This window comes from Macrobrachium nipponense, chromosome 42, assembly GCF_015104395.2.
Source record: "Macrobrachium nipponense isolate FS-2020 chromosome 42, ASM1510439v2, whole genome shotgun sequence".
In the NCBI taxonomy this organism is placed as follows: domain Eukaryota; kingdom Metazoa; phylum Arthropoda; class Malacostraca; order Decapoda; family Palaemonidae; genus Macrobrachium; species Macrobrachium nipponense.
Genome location: NC_061103.1, coordinates 10,308,282 through 10,329,728, shown reverse-complemented (window position 1 = coordinate 10,329,728; position 21,447 = coordinate 10,308,282). Strand labels below are relative to the sequence as shown.

General features: G+C 43.5%; 1 long non-coding RNA gene across 1 annotated transcript in view; it reads right to left on the bottom strand.

Moving 5' to 3' along the window:
- The window catches only part of LOC135212971 (uncharacterized), a 39,480-nt gene that overhangs the window by 4,530 nt on the left and 13,503 nt on the right, over positions 1-21,447 (bottom strand). The window lies entirely within an intron of this gene.

The window sequence follows — 21,447 nt, the reverse complement described above, 5'->3', positions numbered from 1 at the left end:
TAACCAATCTACTCTGCATTAAGAAATCTGTTGAGTCATACACTCACCTTAACAATCACTGCTTTTGGTAAAGAAACATGCTGGAAAGTACTTTGATCGTCAGTCAGGTCAGTACATACTGTCTCAGTCTGTCGACCTCCCATGAGGCTCTTCAGAACCTCTCATGGATGGAGGAGTATGATGAGCCTCCCATGTGGCTATTCAGAGCCTCTCATGTATGGAAGTTATTTAATTATTAATATCAAACACAGTACAGTGGTCCCCCCATATTCGTGGGGGATGTGTACCAGAGCTCCCACCCCCCCAGAATAGTTGGAACCCCTTTAAAAATGCTTAATACCTCCTATTTTGTTAGTTAAAACTCAGGAAAAACTCACTAAAAATTTTTATGCCTGGTTTTTTAATAGTTTTATCACAAAAAGTGCATTTTATCATGAAATTGATTAAAATACCAGAAATTTGTGGATATTTCTCATTGAAAAATGCTGCGAATAGGCAAATTTTCTGCGAATAATGCGGGGAAATGTTCCAGAGAGAAATCCATGAATGTGCGAATCCGCGAATCCGGAGAACACGAATGCGGGGGCTCCACTGTATATACATATTTATTCAAAATAAAAAATTAAAGATCCCACCGGGAAAATTGTAATTAACGGCTAGTCAGCAAGAGCTCACAAACATACGGAAGATGGCCAAAAGCAAAGTGGAGTGTTTGCAGGTGGGCCTACCCGCCTACCAGACGTAGTTACTGCCTAACCACCTTGTTCAATAATTTAACGGCTGTAATTCCAGCCTACATTGAAAGTAATTCCTTATGTAAAGGACCGAGGGTTTGTATATTGTGTAGGAAAAAATCACTGCTTTTTATTCTTCCCACTTTTTTCTGAAGAAACCTGCAAACTTTGTAGTAGTTATAATTTTCCTCCTTGGCTCAAGCTACCAGTCACATACGAGGTTTAGGAGGTCTTACTTCTGCAATCTGCTTTCTCTCTAGTTTATCTCGAGCCCATTTAGATGGCAAATTAATCCAAGTCTCAAAGTCTTTGGGGACTTTGTTAAGGCTCCTCGTACTGTAGCTTGACCGATTTGTATGGCACTTAGCATACCATTACCCTTTAGAGCCTCATCATGGCTACTAAAGGTAACCCAAGCTTCCCATTTATATTCACTATTAGTAAAGTTCATCCTGATTTCTGCAACAGTTCCAAATTATTTCAAAGCTGTCAAGATCTTTTCCTATTCATAACTGACTGGTAAGTCCTCAATATGGAGCATTCTCAAATTTTTCACACAACCTGGCTGTGTTGAGGATTTAACTTTGGATCAAGATTTCTTAGAGAAGTCTGTGTCCTTGACTGAAGTCGTCATCAATGAGGCATGGCTAGAGGGTCCAGGGGAGGGGAAGTCAGGAGGGGGATCAGATTTGTTATTACTGCTTTTCATTAATTTATTTTTGGAGAAGTCATCCACATTTGGAGAATTTTGAATCTGGTGGGTGCAGAGGTCATCATGTGTGCCAGAAGAGCACCATCATAGGGCCCAGGGGTACTCAAATTTTTACAACTACTAGACATGAAGATTTGAGAGGGGAGGAAAAAAAAACTGAAAACCTTAAAAAGGTGTCATAAGCCTTTCATAGAGCTCATTCTTCCACCAATGGCAGAAGTGAGAAACCGACTCCCAAATGTATGTGTCCCAACCCTATCCCACAGGGAATGGCACATGATTAGAGTGGCCCAAGTGTAAGCCAAACCTGCTTAATAGGACAGAGTATTACAAGAATACAATCATCCCCACCCTAATCACATTATGAGCAAACCAGATAGAATACGGAGTCTTATACCCCTAACCAGGCCCCCCTGGTCTGGTCCAGTCCTGCAGAATAGTTTCGCCTGAAAACTCTCAGGTCCGAACATTATCAGGCAGTTGATGGTCCCCCCACAGTTCCCACTATTTAGTTTGGATATAAACCCATTCCCAGCTATGATATCTTTTCCTATTTGTCAGGTCCAATAAATTTGACAAAAAGTGAAAAATTCCACAATATTACTCTAAATAAATACATAAAAATATATGAGACTCTTGAACTCAGACACAAGAACTAATTCCTGGGGTTCAAGAGCCCCCTCACCACATTAAGGTGGTCCCACATCAAGGGGGAGTAGTTATGGTGCTATTGCAGCTTGTAATTTCTTGGAAAAGTCAGTTAATGCAATCAGCAATTGGGCAGATGACAAAGGCTTTCGATTCTCCCCTTCCAAAACTGTGGCAGTTTATTTTACTAGAAGTACTCGAAAGGAAATCATCTCAAATATTAAGCTGAAAGACACACTAATACGTACCATAATGAGGAGGAGGAGGAGTTTTTGGGATTGATCTTTGATAAGAAGCTAACATGGGCTAGTCATATTGACTCCTTGAAAATTAAGGTGAAGAAGTCCCTTAACATTTAAAAGTAGTCTCAGGTTTTAACTGGGGTGCTGATAAGAGGTCACTTTTACAGTTATATGACTCTATGTAAATATAAGCTCAAGTTTGATTGCCAAATCTACTCTTCAGCAAGTGCAATCAAACTTAAGGAGTTTAACGTAGTTCATCATGCTGGTCTTTAGACTTATGTCAAGAGGAACTGGGACTGCGGTACATGATCAAATTAAGAGGTTCCCCAGAAAACCCTACAGCAGCATCTATTCTCAACCAAAATGATCCACATCAGTTTGCAAGTGCTAGAGCATCCAAACCTTTTTATGTAAGAATTAATGCTGGAGTTGACAATGTGTCTATTAAAGACCAAAAAATTGACAATGTGTCTAATAAAGACCAAAAAAATTAAGGCAATACGTTGCTCTAAGTTGCCTCCTTGGTTGACCCAAGAACCTTTGGTCTTATCAAAAATCCCGAGGTTAAAAAATCGGTTAAAGTCCAAAAAGTGAAGGCTCCTTTTCTTGATGATGATCAAATAGATTCATGTTCGGTTAAACTATTCACTGATGGATCAAAGACATCAAGTGGTGTTGGTTGTGCTGTTGTTCATGGTAATAACTCATATGTGGACAGACTTTCTAATAATGCCTCTGTTTTTACAGTTGAATTAACCGCATTAGCTAAATCTCTTGAGATTGTTCCTCCTCTGCAGGGTAATAACTTCACCATGGACTCAGATTCTTATAGTGCACTCATGGCCATTACGCAAAATAACCCGAAACATCCAATTATTCAATATATTGAAAAAAGGTTCTAAAGGCTTGCCTCCAAATTCAAATCAGTCCATTTTTGCGGGGTCCCTGCCCATACAGGTATTGCAGGTAATGAACTTGCTAACCATGAAGCAAGAGATGTCATTGCTAAAGAAGACATTCTCTTCCACCATATTCCTGCTACTGACATGAAATGGACTATTCGCTCATATGTAAAAAATAAATGGCAAGCACATTGGTTGTTCTCCCCTTCTGGCTAACAATAAAAGTTACCAGAAGATCAAAGTATTGAACATTGACCATCTAGATTCTAAGAAAAATGATATTGTTATGATACAATAAAGTTTCATACATACTTACCTGGCAGATATATACATAGCTATCGACTCCGTCGTCCCCGACAGAAATTAGAATTTCGCGGCACACGCTACAGGTAGGTCAGGTGATCTACCGGCCTGCCGCTGGGTGGCAGGACTAGGAACCATTCCCGTTTTCTAATCAGATTCTCTCTTCCACCTGTCTCCTGCGGGGAGGCTGGGTGGGTCTTCAATCGTATATATCTGCCAGGTAAGTATGTATGAAACTTTATTGTATCATAACATTATCATTTTCATACATTCAACTTACCTGTCAGATATATACATAGCTGATTGACACCCTTTGGTGGAGGGCAAGAGACAGCTAACTCCTGACTAGACAGGTAAACAACATATGTTGTAGGTATTTATAGACCTTGGTTCCTCTGTGTTTCTAGACGAAGGGTCGACTTCCTAGCTATTGCATAGGAGTCTGCTTCGTCTCAAGAGCCTTAGCAAGATAGTGATCTGTGGCCAAGAGTTCTTGTGGGTCTACCGATGGGGTCTTATCCACTTACTCGGTCGAGCCTAATTGGCATTTGTCAATGGGTGCTAATCCGCTTATATGACAATATGCCTATGCTTATTGGCATAACTAAGGAGCGCAACACCGATCCCGATCACCTGTTCCTAACATGAGGGTTCGCGCTAGAATTGAAAAAGAGTTATCCCCCAAACTCCTTTCAAACCTCAAAAAAAAAAAAAAATCACTAAGTTAAAATAAATTCAACTCATTATTAAAGGATCAGTGTCGGCTCCTTATCCCAGCAACGTATCCGCTGACACGTATAAACCAAGAGAGAAGGATCTCTCGTAGGTTAACTTGAAGTCCTTCGTGTAATGAGCAGTCAACACATAGTTGCATCTCTCATATGTTAAAGCTAATATGTCTTCTGACATATTGTTACGAAAAGAACAAGAATTTGCAAAAGCTCGCACTTCATGAGCTTTTAAATTCTCAGCTGTTTGAAGGTATCATCAAGTCACTTATGAAGTGCTTTAGAGATCACCATTGTTTCAAAGAAGACTAGGACTTTCTTTGAACTGGATCTCATCTGGATGAAGCCTAGCGCCTGGCTTGCGCCTGGCTGGCGCGAGGAGTATCCTGTTTGGAATACTCCTGGCGCCTGACAGTCGTAACACTCTTCGAATACTCCTGCCGTCTGGAAGGCGCATCTCGCTCCAAATACTCCTGGCGCCTGTTAGGAGTATTAAGCTCAGAATACTCCTGGCGCTTGGTAGGCACATCGCGCTTCGAATACTCCTGGCGCCTGGTAGGAGTAAAAAGTCTAGAATACTCCTGGCTCCTGGAGGAGTATCGAGGTCAGAGTACTCAAGGTTGTCCTGGCAGGAGTATCTCTTCCCGAATACTCCTGACCTATGGAAGGCGCATCTAGTTCCGAATACTCCTGTGGCTTGGTAGGAGTATCGCTCATGGATGCGCCTTTCGAATGGCAAGTATAGTTGCGCTTAGCGGGCGCTATACTCCTATCAGGAGATCTCTCTTCTCCAGTTGGCTCTTGTTGCTTGGATGAAGATCTGGGCCTAGAACGATCTACAGTAAAGTCAGGCTTTTTGCGCCTACTTGGCGCCTGGCTCCTAGTTGGCGCCAGACGCTTGGCAGGAGTTACTTCCTTTCCCACGTCTCGCCTGCCTAACGCACCGCTCCCCCCAGAGATGGCCGCTTGTGCGACAACTCCCCTGTAAGGTTCGTCGCGCCCGACAGGAGATCGGTATTTGGATCTCTTAATCGGAAGCCTGTCATCCTTTTTACGAGTAGGCTCTTTAGAAAGTACTCCTACCAAAGACGCTAATTGCTCCTGCACATTCATCAAAAATTTAGTCAGCTACATCCAGTATACGATAGGAAATCTCAAAAGTCCGAGAGACAAGTTCTTCCTCCGAGGAGGATCCTTATTGAATACTTCCGTTGCTAACGAGTTCTCCTCCTACATGTTGATGAGTTTTCTCGTTGCAGAAGCTTCCCTATCCTTGCCCGAAGGAAGGGAAGGAGCCTGGAAGTTTAAAGAGATTCTGAGCTGAAATTGGTAGGACTCCTGATTTCTAGCTCTTCAATGTATCTCTCTGAACCTTTTGGGAAGTAGTTTGAGCCCTCATCGCATTCCAAAGACTCTGTCAGTAAACGTTTAAACCTTGTCTTCTTCTGTAGATGACAATGTCACTACATTACCCGGACAACGAAACCTCTATCTGAAAGCGTTGATCCAGGAATAAAAGGCTTTAGTTCTTTTGCCAAACATACTATGCTGGCCAGAACCCATTGCCGAGTCTTCATAGAATTTGATTTCAGATTCTAAAGCCCAAAATTTCACTTGTCCTTTTGATCGTTTAGGACCAAGAGAAACATTTGATTAGGAGCAGTTCCATCTTGTCGGAACACGGAATCTGAGGCCCAAATTAGGATCCCATTCTAAGTATAAGATCTCTTACTCTTATCGTATAGAGGTATTGTATAGATCCCGAAGATCTTAATTCTCTACTATCTCTAATATTTCTTTGTCGAGACAGAGTATATCTTTTTACACTGTGTTCATTGATAGCATAAAATACCAAGGTGATTCTTCCCTCTGAAAGGGAAGAAAACCATTATGTAGTTCACAGAGGTATCGGAAGAGGACAGTTTCCCCTTTCCATCTAGCACGATCTGCAGCAACTCTATGTCTTTAACATATTTAAAGGAATTATCAAGCTTCCCTTGAAAAATCCTCTCGTTCATATTTACTTCTGGTCAGTCTGCACGCAGACAGACTCAGAGTGGATAGGTTTTTCAGGTCCAATATTTATAATAGATTCCGATAAAATCTCTACTCTCTTAGAAAAACCTTCCGACACATGCTGAGAGAAGAACGTGACCTCTGTGAATCCAACCTTTTTATTGCCAAAATGATGCATTCATCTTCTTCCTTTGACGCCCATTTATTTTAATATCTGTTAAGAATATATATAACTAGGGGAAAAAAGACTAAAGTTTATTCCCCTATTTAAATTAAAGATGGCGTATGTATCTTGCTACCTCTCTTGTTTCGAGGAAAAGGAAGCAATTTATAAGAAGCTCGTTCGTCTTCTACCTTGCGAAGAGATCTGTGAATACTTTCCGCAGGTTCTGACAACTCTTTCCAATAAATGTTAAACATACGTTAACAGTTATTATCGTCAATCAAGAAGGTTCTCACGGACGTGCAAAATCCCGCATCGAACCTGGTAAGGATCGTTACGTTCCGTGTCTGTTTCCAAATAGGTTAAATCGTGCTCTGTCGAATTAAAATCCTTTATAATACCGTCACATTGTGGTAAACACCATTCATCTAGGAAACTTGTAAGGATAGTAGGAATTCTGTAATTAACCACGGTGTGTGCATAAGGCTTAACCGTAACCGTTATCTTAAGGTGAATTTTCTACTACATTCTTTCCTCGCCGAGGCAGAGAGAGATCCTTAGCAAAACGAATTCGATGTTATTCATGTTTGCCTAAAAATCCCCTCAATTCGTGGTCAAGTCCCTGATTGTAGGGGGAATATACGGTGAAGCATTCGATCCCTTAGGAGAGAGAGATGTAACCAACCGTTCACGACCGAGAACCGGATGGTACTGGATTGGCTTACAATTACAGCCGTCTCGTTCACTGCCTGGCTGCATTCATTCTGAGTTGCCAGTTACTCCCTTCAATGAATGGATATAATAAAATTATTCTCGAGTCTAAGAAAGCTCTCAATAATGCAAATTTAAGCCAAACAACCTTTGTTAAATACCGAAGCTGAGTAGGTATTGTCGTAACAAACCTTTTAAGCGAAGTCCTTACTAGGAAAATCCTGTAAGGATATAGATAATTCAGTAGCTAACCAGAAAGGCAACTATGGTATGCGTATATGACTTGTCATTCAGTAGTCGTATACACCAAGCCATCTACGACATTCTTTCCTTTCCGACATGCAGAGAAAGAATGGAAATCTTACTCTCTTCGTTCTTTTCGTCAATAATCCCGAATGAGTATTAGTCGAAAGAGATCGCAAATGACAACCGAGGATCGAAGAGAATCTCTCCAGCTTTTTTATTATCTTGGAGATAAGTCCGTATTTTACGCCTTTCTTATCTGGAAGAGCCTCTAATCAATGAATGAGAGCTCGTACGAATCTTGTTCAACTTCCAAACGATTGCCCCTCTTTCTGTAAATGGTTGGTTGCATTATTTTTTAGAAGGAGGATGATTTTAATATCCTCTTACTAATACTGAACTAATTCTCACAATTCTGCTCTATCTTCCATTCCTCAAGTTGGGAGAAGATTGAGCAACCGGAGGATAGCGCTTTCCTTTCCTTTCGAAAGGTGAAGGGCTTTTAGCAGTACCGACTCTAACCTGACAAGGGCTACGGCAGCCCTGTGCCTATACATCTTGAGTCCCTGCCTGGAAAAAGCCGAACTTGCTCTTGCCTTTATTGCATTAAGACTATCCTGACAAGGGCGACGGCCGCCTGTGCGACAACTCCCGTCCCTATCAGGAGAAGCCTCGAATGTCTTTCACCTTTCGCCTGGAGGACTCTTGGCGGTTGTCAGGCTCTTCTTGTAGGAGAAAGTGCCTGGCGCTAAGCAGGAGTATCTTGCCTAGAATACTCCTGGCGCCTGGGAGGAGTATCGCGATCGGAATACTCCTCGTCCTCGGAATACTCCTGGCGCCTGGCAGGAGTATTGCGCTCCGAATACTCCTGGCGCCTGGGAGGAGTATCGTGCTCGGAATACTCCTGGCGCCTGGCAGAAGTATCGCTTTCCTAGGAGGAGTATCGTGATCGGAATACTCCTGGCGCCTGGGAGCAGTATCACGTTCCTGTACAATACTCCTGGCGCCTGAGAGGAGTATCGTGCTCGGAATATTCCTGGCGCCTGGGAGGAGTATCGTGATCGGAACACTCCTGGCACCTGGCAGGAGTATCGCGTTCCGATCACGATACTCCTGGCACCTAGGAGGAGTATCGTGATCAGAATACTCCTGGATCCTAGCAGACGTATCGCGCTTGGAAAGTTTTCTTGTGCGGAAGGTTCCGTGCCCCTGGAAAGTTCCGCGTTCGGAATGTTCCGCTTATCCGGAAAAAGATTCCCGCTTGGAAAGTTCCGAGCATCTGAAAGGCGATCCTCGCCTGGAAAGTTCTGTACGTCTGGAAGGTTATTTGAATCTGGAATCTTCCGCCTTCTGGAAGGTTCCGCTTGTGCGGAAGGTTCTGTGTGCGAAAGGTTCCGATCTCTTGTACATTTGTTCTTGCTTAGAATTTGACAATACTTCCATTTTCGACATAGCCCTCCCTTTCTTCTGAATGAGAAGGACTTCCATTTCCGATGAAGATCCTGGTTCATAGTGCTTCAGGCACTTTGCGCCTATATTCAGGCCCTTCAGGTGCTTTGCGCCTCGTTTCAGGCGTTTTGCGCCTTGTTTCAGACGCTTTAGGCGCATTGAGCCTCGTTACCGGAGCTTCATGCCCAAGGAGCTAGAAGCTTAAAAGTTATATATATGTGTAATCACTAAACGAGATCCATATAATTCATTCGATCAACAAATATTCTTTAATATCTAATTCATTATTCTCAGAATAGATATATTTTCTTATACATGTACCGATGAGGAATTTATTGAAATAACTATTTCAAACCCCCATGGGATAGAGCCCCCCCCGTCCAGCTGTACGGGGGGACGAACCCGGATAGGGCAATGCCTCTACCGCAACTGTTATCGAATGATGTCTTCCTTTCTCCGTCTCTTCTGAGGTTCCGATAGCCAGACGAGATTATCTTGCATCTTCATTTAATCTACGCCGTTGAATGTTTCTTCTCCTTATTCGTCCAGACGATAATAATAAGGGGAACACATTGAATTAGGATGCCTTTCCAATGGCTATCCCTGGCAGTCTGGGACGTCCTACAGAACCTGCCGAGGGGACGCCTGATTGGTGGGGATTCTCTGTAACCTCCGTAAGGCTTTCGACATTCCTTCTCCTCTGGGCCTGTGAGCTTGAAAGAGGTCTAGGCCTGGGAGCGAGACAAGAGCCGATCAGACGCACCCTCTATTGCAATGGGGAACACTATAATCACTTCTTACCTTATAATAGCTCGTATCTTGAGCTACATTCCTTTATCTTCAAATTGCAAATGAATTTGTAGTTTCTGTGAAGTAAGAAGGTGATGAGGAAACTACACTACTAGTACTGTTAATATTCTAACTGCTCTTCAGAACGAGGAGCTTATTAAAGCTTCTAAAAAAAACATATCTAGTTCTATTTTTTTTGTTTTCTGACTTCCTCAAATAGGAAGTTACCTTATTTTCCTCAATCAAATTCTAACAATTATTACACTTTATCAATGAATAAACATTTATATTTCCCTTTCTTGCAAACTATGTAATTGTCTACCGAAAACTTTGGTAGTTACACATCCTCTATTCTTCGAAAACTTCGAAGTTAATTCATTAAAAGTTATTAAAAAGTTATTAAAAGCGTATGCCGAACCACCGATTCAGTACTTCCCTGTAAAAGTTGGCCCAGAAGATCGATGGCGATGAAACACGAAAATCAAATCAGGAGGGAAAGTAAACATATGTTTACATTCCCAGCGACAGAGAGAATCTGATTAGAAAACGGGAATGGTTCCTAGTCCTGCCACCCAGCGGCAGGCCGGTAGATCACCTGACCTACCTGTAGCGTGTGCCGCGAAATTCGAATTTCTGTCAGGGACGACGGAGTCGATAGCTATGTATATATCTGACAGGTAAGTTGAATGTATGAAATGTACTGATGATATAATATTGCATGATCCTAACATAGAATAAGCTTTTTGGCACACTTGATTTATTGTTAGCATGTGAGAGGAATGGTGTAACTCTGTTTGGGCTGGTCAATCAGTTGGCTACCTTCTTTGCAACAGCCCATGGCACCATTTTGAGAATTATTGAAAAAGGGGGCCAGTAAAAAAGTGTATTGGGATGAAATTTTGATGTCTAAATTGGAATATGCTAAAAATAACAGAGGGTCTGCATTATTATGATAAGACAAGACCGACGATTGTTATGACTGACTGGAGTAAAGCGGGGATGGGCTTTGTCATATTACAGCAATATTGTTCTTGCATATGTATGATGTACCTTTCTGTTGTCATGGGGGTTGGAAGCTAGCCTTGTGTGGCAGCAGGCACCTTTCGAAAGAGGAACTGAACTACGCCCCCTACCTCCACCTGCTCAAAGGTTGGGGATATCCAAACCCCATAAAAAATTTAACAACAGTGAAGATGCTCCTGCCCTTGAAACAACCAAGGAATCAAGTTCCTTGGATAAAAAGAAAATAGTAGTGGAAGTCCACTCTCCTCCATATCAAAAAGCTAATAAAAAACATAATCAATCATAAGCCACATATCTCAAGACAATCTAAAGAAACTCTTATAAAGTCCCATAAGGAAAATAAACAAAAAAAACTAGTATAGATCAATATAGAATTTCCCTTGGTAGATCCTAGCACTAAAATTCAATCTGGACATTTTACAATGGAACTGTAAAGGACTAAGGACTTGTTCAGAAATTCTAAAGGTATTACTGAGTGAGCATAACCCAGGGGTTGTATGTCTTCAAGAAACTAAATTGGCGGATTCAGTATACAATCCAGGTGTAAACTATGAAATCTGCAAAATGAACCCCACTGATGGGGATCGCGCTCATGGAGGTGTTGCAATAATTATTACTAAAGCATTGCAACATTTTATGGTTCCCCTGAACACCCAGCTTCAAGCAATTGCTATCTGGGCTACTTTTGACCGTGAAATCACAATCTGCTCTCTTTACCTTCGCTCTCTTTACCTTCCCCCAAGATGTAGGTTCACTATTGGGGACATTCAAGGTTTAATCAATCAACTTCCTCCTCCTTTTTTACTTCTTGGTGATTTTCATTCTCACAATCCACTTTGGGGTGGAGACTTTTTAGACACAGAGGGTACGATCATTGATGACATTGTTAATAATAATGATCTTACACTTTTTAATGATGGTACTATGACATACCATAATCTCTACACAGGTGGTTCATCTGCTATAGACTTGAGTATTTGCTCTTCTTCTCACTATCTTGATTTTAATTGGTCTGCAGATGAGTTTCTCCATGATAGTGATCACTTTCCCATTCGTCTTAAGTTTGTGAGAAATGTCCCCTCGAATTATCCTATCAAATGGAAGGAAAAGGAAGCAGACTGGGTAAAATTTCAAGAAGGCATTAACCTATCCCAGGAATTTAAATCCTTCAAATGCCATATAAAGGCTTATCGCAACAACAAAATCTATTTACCAATGAGCTATGGCAAAACAGCAAAAATATTTTTAAAAAGTAAAAAGAGAATCCTGGCTTTTTTATATAAATGGCATAAATTCCAAGACCCCAACCAGATTGATCTGGAAAAAGATTAGAAAGCTAAGTGGCAAGTATGTTCCAACACCAACACCCTGCTGAAAATCAATGGAGACCTTGTCACCAAGCCTAATGAAGTTGCTGAAAAACTGGGTATGCATTTCTCTGAAGTATTGAGTTCCAGGAACTATTCAACTCGTTTCCAGAATATTAGGAATTCAGCCATTTCTCTTAATTTAAATTCTGGAAATGATGAATCTTATAATTCCAAGTTAACTTTGAGGGAATTAAGGGATGCTCTGTCATCATCTGTATCAACATCCTCAGGGAATGATAACGTTCTTTATAGCATGCTGAAAAATCTCCCAGAATCAGCTAAAACTTATCTCCTTAAAATCTTTAACAAAATATGGGAAACTGGTATTCTCCCCCCTTCTTGGAAGATTGCAATCATTGTTCCCATTAACCCTCTTATGCCGAAGCCCTAAAAATCAAAACCTCTCCTGTATGCCGGCGCCGGTTTGGAGTGAGCGCGGAAGTGGAAAAAATAATTTTTTCAAAAAATCACAGCGCACTTAGTTTTAAAGATTAAGAGTTCATTTTTGGCTCATTTTTTTTTCATTGCCTGAAGTTTAGTATGCAATCATCAGAAATAAAAAATATCATTATCATATGTAAATAATGCGATATATGGTAGCGAAAAATGTTATTGTTATAATACAATTAAGTTTGTTCATACTTACCTGGCAGATATATATAGCTGTATTCTCCGAAGTCCGACAGAATTTCAAAACTCGCGGCACACGCAGTGGGCGGCCAGGTGGTAGTACCCATTCCCGCCGCTGGGAGGCGGATATCAGGAACCATTCCCATTTTCTATTCATATTTTCTCAGTGCCACTGTCTCCTGAGGGGAGGTGGGTGGGCACTTAATTATATAAATCTGCCAGGTAAGTATGAAAAACTTAATTGTATTATAACAATAACATTTTGTTCATGCAACTTACCTGACAGATATATATATAGCTGAATCCCACCTTCGGATGGTGGGAAGAGACAGAATAGGATTTGTAGGAAACTTAAATTAAGTAGATGATGTACACCTTGGTTCCTCACCTGTTAGCAAAGTAGACTCTGTGATTACTGTCACTTAAGCCTGCTTGTGCTTAATCAGAGTTGCCAGCCAGGTGGAGACCTGTAGTGCTGGTGCGCTCTGGATGCTCTGTCAACGGGGACGTGACCTCAACGTGACAAGACCATCGAGCCATACAAATGAGGGCAACGAAGCAACTGACCACCACCTGACCAACTATCCAAGACCCCCTGAACACTAAACTAAGAGATGGGAGGTCTTCACAAAAGACTCACCACAACCAAAAAACACAACAACTAAAAACTAAACTAAACCTAACTAAGGGATAGGGAGAGAGCTACCTTCAGCCCCCAAGACTGTGTCTGCAGAAACGTATGGCCCAAGAGAACAACAGTCCTCGTATATCGTTCTCACATCTCTTTAAGTAGTGTGAGGCGAATACTGAGTTGCTCCTCCAAAAGGTGGCGTCAAGGATGTCCTTGATCGACATGTTCCTTTGGAAGGCAAGCGAGGTTGCGACAGCTCTGACCTCGTGAGCTTTCACTCGCAAGAGGCTCAAATCGGTCTTCTGGTAAGACGAATGAGCCTCTTTAATCACGTCTCTCAGAAAGAAAGCCAAAGCATTCTTGGATAATGGTATATCGGGTCGTTTTACCGAACACCACAGATTATCTGAGGGACCTCGTACCTCCTTTGTCTTGTGAACATAAAACTTTAGAGCCCTGACAGGGCACGGGGCTCTCTCAGGTTCTTGGCCCACAAGGCTTGTCATACCCTTAATTTCAAGCTCCTTGGCCCAAGGGTTGGTTAGACGGGTTTTCATTTTTCGCTAAGAAAGTGGGACTCAAAGAGCAGACAGCATTGTCACCTTTGAAGCCCACCTGCTTACTAATGGCTTGAATTTCGCTAACTCTCTTCGCCGTCACCCCCCCCCCGTCCAGAGCAGTTAGGAAAAGAGCCTTCTTCGTCAAAGTTCCTAAGAGTGCCCTGCATGGAGAGGCTCGAAAGGACTCGACATCAACAGTCTAAGAACTAAATCTAAGTTCCAAGAAGGAGGCCTCGCCTGAGGTATCTTGGTTGTCTCAAACGATCTCAAGAGATCGTGAAGATCTCTGTTGTCAGTAAGGTCTAGGCCTCTGTGTCGGAAGACTGCTGACAGCATACTCTTATATCCCTTGATGGTCGGGACTGCCAGCTTCTGCACATTCCTTAAGAATAGCAGGAAATCGGCTATCTGGCTCACAGAGGTAGTGGAAGAGGAAATTCCCTCCTTTCTACACCATGCCCTGAAGGAAGCCCACTTCGACTGGTAAACAGCTCTCGAGGAAGTCCTCTTTGTGTTGGCGATCGCTTTCGCAGCTGCTTTAGAAAAACCTCTCGCTCTGGCCAACTTTTCGATAGTCTGAACGCAGTCAGACCCAGAGAGGAGAGGTTTCGGTGATATCTTGCGAAGTGGGGCTGTCTGAGTAGATCTTTCCTCCAGGGCAACGTCCTCGGAAAGTCTATGAGGAAGGACATTACCTCCGTGAACCATTCCTTCGCGGGCCACATCGGGGCGACCAGGGTCAACCTCGTCCCCTCCGATGCCGCGAACTTCCTTATGACTTCCCCCATGATCTTGAATGGCGGGAAGGCATACAGGTCCAGGTTCGTCCAGTCCCAGAGCAGAGCGTCTATAGCGACTGCTCCCGGATCCAACACAGGGGAGCAATAAAGAGGCAACCTCTTCGTCCTCGATGTCGCAAATAGGTCGACTAAAGGACGTCCCCACAGTCTCCATAAGTTCCCTACAGACGTCATTCTGGTGCAGCGTCCATTCCGTCGGCAGGATCTGATCCTGTCGGCTTGAGAAGGTCTGCTCTGACGTTCTGGACTCCTGCGATAAATCTCGTCAGGATCCTGATTCGCCTTGCATCTGCCCACAGCAGAATCTCCCTCGCTAAGTAAAATAGAGGACGGGAGTGTGTACCTCCCTGATTCTTTAGGTATGCAAGGGCCGTGGTGTTGTCCGAGTTGACTTGGACAACTTTTTCTGCAACCTTTTGCTGGAAGAACTGTAGCGCCAGGAAAACCACCGCTAGTTCCTTCACATTGATGTGCCAGGACACCTGTTCCCCCCTCCAGGCGCCTGACACTTCTTCCCCTCCTAGTGTTGCTCCCCATCCCGACACGGAGGCGTCGGAAAACAACACTAGGTCGGGGCTCAGAAGCTTTAGGGACAACCCCTCTCGAAACTTCCGAGGATCTAACCACCATCTTAGATGGTTTTTGTTACATCAATTCGGTGATCATAAAGGTCGCATCCAGATCCTCTTTGACTCTCCATTCTTCTGCCAGGAAAAACTGGAGAGGCCTGAGTGTAGTCTTCCCAGGGAAACAAACAAACTTTTCCAGCGAGGAAATGGTCCCCAGCAGACTCATCCACTCCCTCGCCGAGCAAGTTTCCTTCCCCAGGAAGGCCGAAACTCTCTCTAAGCCTTGCAGCTGTCGTTCCTGGGACGGAAACGCCCGAAAACCCACTGAATCCATCTGAATCCCCAGATACACGATGGACTGATGTTGGGGTCAGATGCGACTTTTCGAGGTTGACCAGAAGTCCCACAGGGACCTCGCCAAGGCTAAGTGAAGTGAAGGTCCTTCAGACACCTCTCTTCTGACGATGCTCTGACAAGCCAATCGTCGAGATACAGGGACACTCTTATCCCTGCAGAATGTAACCATCTCGCTACGTTCTTCATGAGCATGGTAAATACCATCGGAGCCGTGCTTAATCCGAAACAAAGGGCTCGGAATTGCCAAACTTTGTCTTTTAGCACAAACCTCAGAAACTTTCTTGAAAGAGGGTGGATAGGAACGTGAAAGTATGCGTCCTGTAGGTCCAAGGACACCATCCAGTCGCCCGTCTCAAGGCTCCTAGAACCGACTGAGGCGTTTCCATCTTGAATTTTTTCTTTTCTATGAAAAGATTCAGCCTGCTCACGTCCAAGACTGGACGCCACCCCGACGACTGCTTTGGTACCAGGAAAAGCCTGTTGTAATATCCTGGTGACTCCAGGTCTAAGACTTGTTCCACCGCTCTTTTCTCGATCATTTGATCTAGATCGAAAAGAATCTGACGTTTCTCCCCTTGATATGACGGGGAAAGATCTCTGGGAGTTTGTGGATAGAGGAGGGGGGTCCAAAAGGGGATCTTGTACCCCTGTTTTCCACTATCTTGAGGGACCACGCATCTGTAAAATCTCTCTCTCTCTCCACGCCCCCGCAAAGAACTTCAGCCTGGCTCCGACCGGCATCTGAAGGACTTGATTTTCATTTAGAGGATTTAGGCTTGAAAGAAGCTCTTCCTCTTGAAAGCCCTCTCCCTCAAGGCGCAGCTCTCGAGGGAGGAGCCCCACGAAAGGGTTTAACCTTCCTAGGTGGTCGTCCAAAAGAAGACGTAGTAGGGACTGCGGGACGTCTTGAAGGCTGGGCCAAGAGGTCCTGGGTAGCCTTCTCCTGTAGGCTCACTGCCAGGTCCTTTACCATAGCCTGGGGAAGAGATGGTTCGAAAAGAGGCGCAAAGAGAAGCTCCGCTTTCTGTGTTGTAGAAACAGACCTAGCCGTAAAGTTGCAGAAAAGCGCTCTCTTCTTGAGAAAAGCAGTGCCGAAGTGAGACACTAACTCTTCCGAACCCATCCCTGACGGCCTTGTCCATGCAGGATAACACATTGGACAGCTCCCCCAGACTTAACGAGTCAGGACTCCTAGATTGAAGATCCAGGACTCCCAAGCACAGTCCTTTCATGTGATGATCAATCTCCGTTGGCATCCATGAAATCTTAGCAGTCGATAAAAAGGGACCTGCTTCTGAGCATCGACCAGACTAGCAAGTCCCCTTGGGAAGACGACGGGATCTTAACTCCTACTTCTCCTTTGGTCTCATACCAGATGCCGCCTTTCCCACTGAGTCTTGAAGGAGGAAGGGCGAAAGTCGACTTGCCCTGATCCTTCCGACGTTCCATCCAATCTTGCAACTTCTTAAAAGCCCTCTTGGTGGACAACGAAGTTTTCATTTCCACAAACTCCGGAACCTTGCAAGACTTAGATGACGAAAACTGAGAGGGTGGAGACTTGGGAGCTGCAGGCTGGAACTTGTCTCCAAAAGACGAGCGTAGCAGTCGAACCAGCACTTTATAATCTGACACAGACGAAACCGAAGGCTGCTCCTCCTCAACTGAGTCCGCCGGACTACTAAGCTCTCCTTCCTCCCTAAGAGGCAAAGGAGATTGCACCTCTGGAGAGGGCGTGCGCCCAACGGGTCTAGCCTTCAACAAAGGCTTTCGAGGATTAGGTGTAGCAGCTTCTTCAAAGCGACCGACCTTCTGTCAATCCTCAGAGCTTGAAGAACGAAGAGCGTCTTGACAGCGCTGAGCGTCAAGAGAGGCTACTCTAACTCGCTCTAGAGAAGCGTCCTTACGCTTCCCGCTAAAGCTTCTAGCTTTCGCTTTCAAAGCGTCCTTCTGGGCGCTCTCGAAAGCCTTCTAAAAAGGCAAAGCGTCTAGCAAAACGTCCCGACGAGCGTCCTCAAAAGCGTCCTGCCGAGCGTCCTCCAAGGCGTCCTGCCGAGCGTCCTCAAAGGCGTCCTGACGCGCGGGCTGATCAGGACGTCGAGAGGGAAGAAAAGCGTCCTGTCCACGAGACTTCCTACCCGTAGAACGAGATCGAGGAAGCTCCGACGGAGAAGCAAGCGGAGACAGAGACGAACGAGGAGACGGAGAAGGGGACTGCTTCGTCCTCTTGACAGGCAGCCTGGCGTCCTTCCTATGCTTAGGCTCGACTGCTGCTGGGCGAGTCTTCTGCCATTAAAGCTGACAATTGGTCTTGAAGAGACACAAGAATATTCTTCGTTGGTGAAGAAACTAGAGGAGGTGAAGGGCTGAACCTGCGAGAAGACGAGGGGCGAGGGACGCCTCCTTCCTTCTCACAGGTACAGCTACCTGCCTCTCCGAAGCGCGAGAAGAAGCTTCTCTCACGTCGTCCTCAGATGACGTCCTACCTCTCTTCTGCGGAGGAAACGCGTCATACGACGCAGGTGAAGACCGCAACGATAACGGTGAGAGAGGACGTGAAGCGTCCTCCCTCGGAAAAGTCCTTTTCAACGGACGCGAGTCTCTCCGAGCGCTCCACCCCTTGCGCGGGGAGGGCGCCTCGGAGGACGAAAAACAGTCCACTTAAGGATGCGAGCCTGTGCACCGCTTCCTTGGCAGCCTGGGAACTAACAACAGGTCCTGCCGAAGGGACGCCAGATCAGTGGGGAGCCCCCGTAACCCTCTTGCGGCTTTCGACATACCCACTCCCTGAGTCCTGGGAGTCCGATAGAGGTCTAGGCCTAGAGGCATTATGGGGCCGATCTGACGCCCCCTCCACAACACTAGGGGCACGATCACACACTTTACTTGAGCCGGTTTCTAAGGCCAACACTTTGGACTCTAGAGTGCGTAACGACTCTAGAATCAGAGAAAGGGCATTACCTTCTCCAGACACAGAATCAGGGCCCGCAGGCAACAACACAGGATTAGGTGAAGCAAATTCTACTGGTGTTAATACCGGTGAAATGTTACTTTCCCTTAAACCTTTTCGCAAGAACCGCTTCTTGGAGGAAGCCCTCCTGATCCTATCGCGTTCCAATTTACGCCGATAGGAATCATACACCTTCCATCCATCATCGGTCAAACCTTTGCATTCATTGCACCGATCATCCAACAAACATACATGCCCCCTACACCCCATACATACTGTGTGGGGATCTACCGATGATTTAGGTAGCCTCACCTTGCAATCACTCTTCACACGCACTCTGAAACTCACTGAACTTGATCCAGACATCACGTTCACAGAAAAGCCAATCCAAAATAAAAAAACAGTCCACTATCGCGTATGCCAATCCAACAATCCAGAATCAATAACCAAAAGTCAATCCAGATATACTTAGAACGAGTCAACCCAAAAAATCCTAGGCGGAGGTCTGTAAACAGTTGTTTACCGACCGGCGACAGAAAAAATATGAATAGAAAATGGGAATGGTTCCTGATATCCGCCTCCCAGCGGCGGGAATGGGTACTACCACCTGGCCGCCCACTGCGTGTGCCGCGAGTTTTGAAATTCTGTCGGACTTCGGAGAATACAGCTATATATATATCTGTCAGGTAAGTTGCATGAACAAAAAAAAAATTCATAGATAATTGTATTCAAATCACGCTGTGCAAAAAACGGTCAAAGCTAACGAGTTACTTTTTTTTTCGTTGTATTGTACACTAAATTGCAATCCTTTTGATATATAATACATAGTAAAACAAAAAAGCAACACCGGAAAAATTATATTAACAAAATGATGTATGAATTCGTAACGCGCGGACGTAAAAAAATGTTATTTTCAAAAACTCACCCTAATTATAAATATTGTTCTAGACTTCCAATTTGTTTCAAAATTAAGACAAAAGCTACAACCTTCAATCATTTTTAGTTGTATTCTACATGAAATTGCACAAATTTTCATATATAAAACTTTATGTAACAGCTAATTTTAAATGGTGCAAACATTTTGACAATCGCACAAAAAAATTCTGATTTTTTCGGAAGAGTTACCGCGCGACGTAAGGAAAAATTTTTTTTTTTTCATAAATTCACCATAGATCAAAATATTGTGCTAGAGACTTCCAATTCATGCACAAGAAAATGAAGGTAACTGATTGATATTACTAGAATATAGATTTTTAGTTACAATTGCGTTTTTTCGACCATTTCGGTAGAGTCAAGTTGACCGAAAGTTGACATTTTTGCACTTAACGTTATTTATATGAAAATATTTCGAAACTGATAAAAGCTACAACCATGGGTTGTTTTTTGTTGTATTGTGCATGAAATTGCGCACATTTCCATATATAAAACTTTATGTAACGGCAAATTTAAAAGGGTGCAAACATTAGGACAATCGCACGAAAAAAATTTATCGGAAGTTAGTTTATCGCACGAACGTAAGGAAAAAGTTTTTCATAAATTCACCATAAATCGAAATATTGTGCTAGAGACGTCCAATTTGTTGCAAAATGAAGGCAAATGATTGAATATTACTATAATATAAGAATTTTAGCTTACAATTGCGTTTCTCGACCATTTCTGTAGAGTCAAAATTGACCGAAGGTTGAAATTTTTGCACTTATCGTTATTTATATGAAAATATTTCAAAACTGATAAAAGCTACAATCATGAGTATTTTTTTGTTGTATTTTACATAAAATTGCACACATTTCCATATATAATACTTCATGTAAAGGATAATTTAAAATGGTGTAAAAATTATGTCAAAGTGACTAAATAATTTCCGAGATGTGTCACTGATACTTTTTAGTGCGATAAGAAAGAAATTCGCGCTTGCGCGCCTGCGTAGCGATTGTAAACAAAACAACGCCTTGATCCGTGAACTCCCATCATCCCCCAAGGTGCGTGATACAAAAGTTTTCGGCTGGTAGGCCTATAAGTATTTTTCCGCGAATTTTTAAAAAAACTTTTTTGAGCCGACGTATGATACGTCCAATCGGCATACGGGAGACATTTTGACTCGACGTTTAATACGTCCAATCGGCGTAAGAGGGTTAAGAAACCACTGAAAGATCCTCATCTTCCTAAAAGCTATCAGCCAATAGCTCTTATAAGTTGTGTATGCAAATTGTTTGAGAAAATGGTGAATTCTAGATTGATGTGGCATCTAGAAAAAAATGGTTTGTTATCATCTGTCCAATTTGGATTCAGGAGAAATCGTTCCACTGTGGACCCACTAATAAGATTATCAACCCAAATTCAGCAAGGTTTCTCAAAATGCTGTCAGACTATAGGAGTCTTCTTCGACCTTGAGAAAGCTTATGACACTACTTGGCGTTTTGGTATAATTAAGCGGCTTCATGACATGGGAATACGAGGTAATATGTTAAATTTCATCAGGTCATTTCTAAGTGATAGACTCATTAAAGTAAGAATTGGAAACACCTTGTCTAATGCTTTTGAGCTAGAGGAGGGTGTCCCACAAGGCAGTGTGTTGAGTGTCACTTTATTTGCTGTGGCTATAAATAGCATTGTTGAATGTGTCTCCCCTCCAGTAAAGACAACTTTGTTTGTGGATGACCTTGCTATTTATGTCACTAGTTATGATGCTATTGCAGCTTGCAATTTTCTGCAAAAGTCAGTTAATGCAATCAGCATTTGGGCTGATGACAATGGCTTTTGATTCTCCCCTAGTAAAACTGTGGCAGTTTGTTTTACTAGGTGTACTCGAAAGGAAACCATCCCAAATATTAGGCTGACAGACACACTACATTGGACCCCCCGTATTCACGTTCTCCAGATTCGCGGACTCACACATTCGCGGATTTCTCTCGGGAAC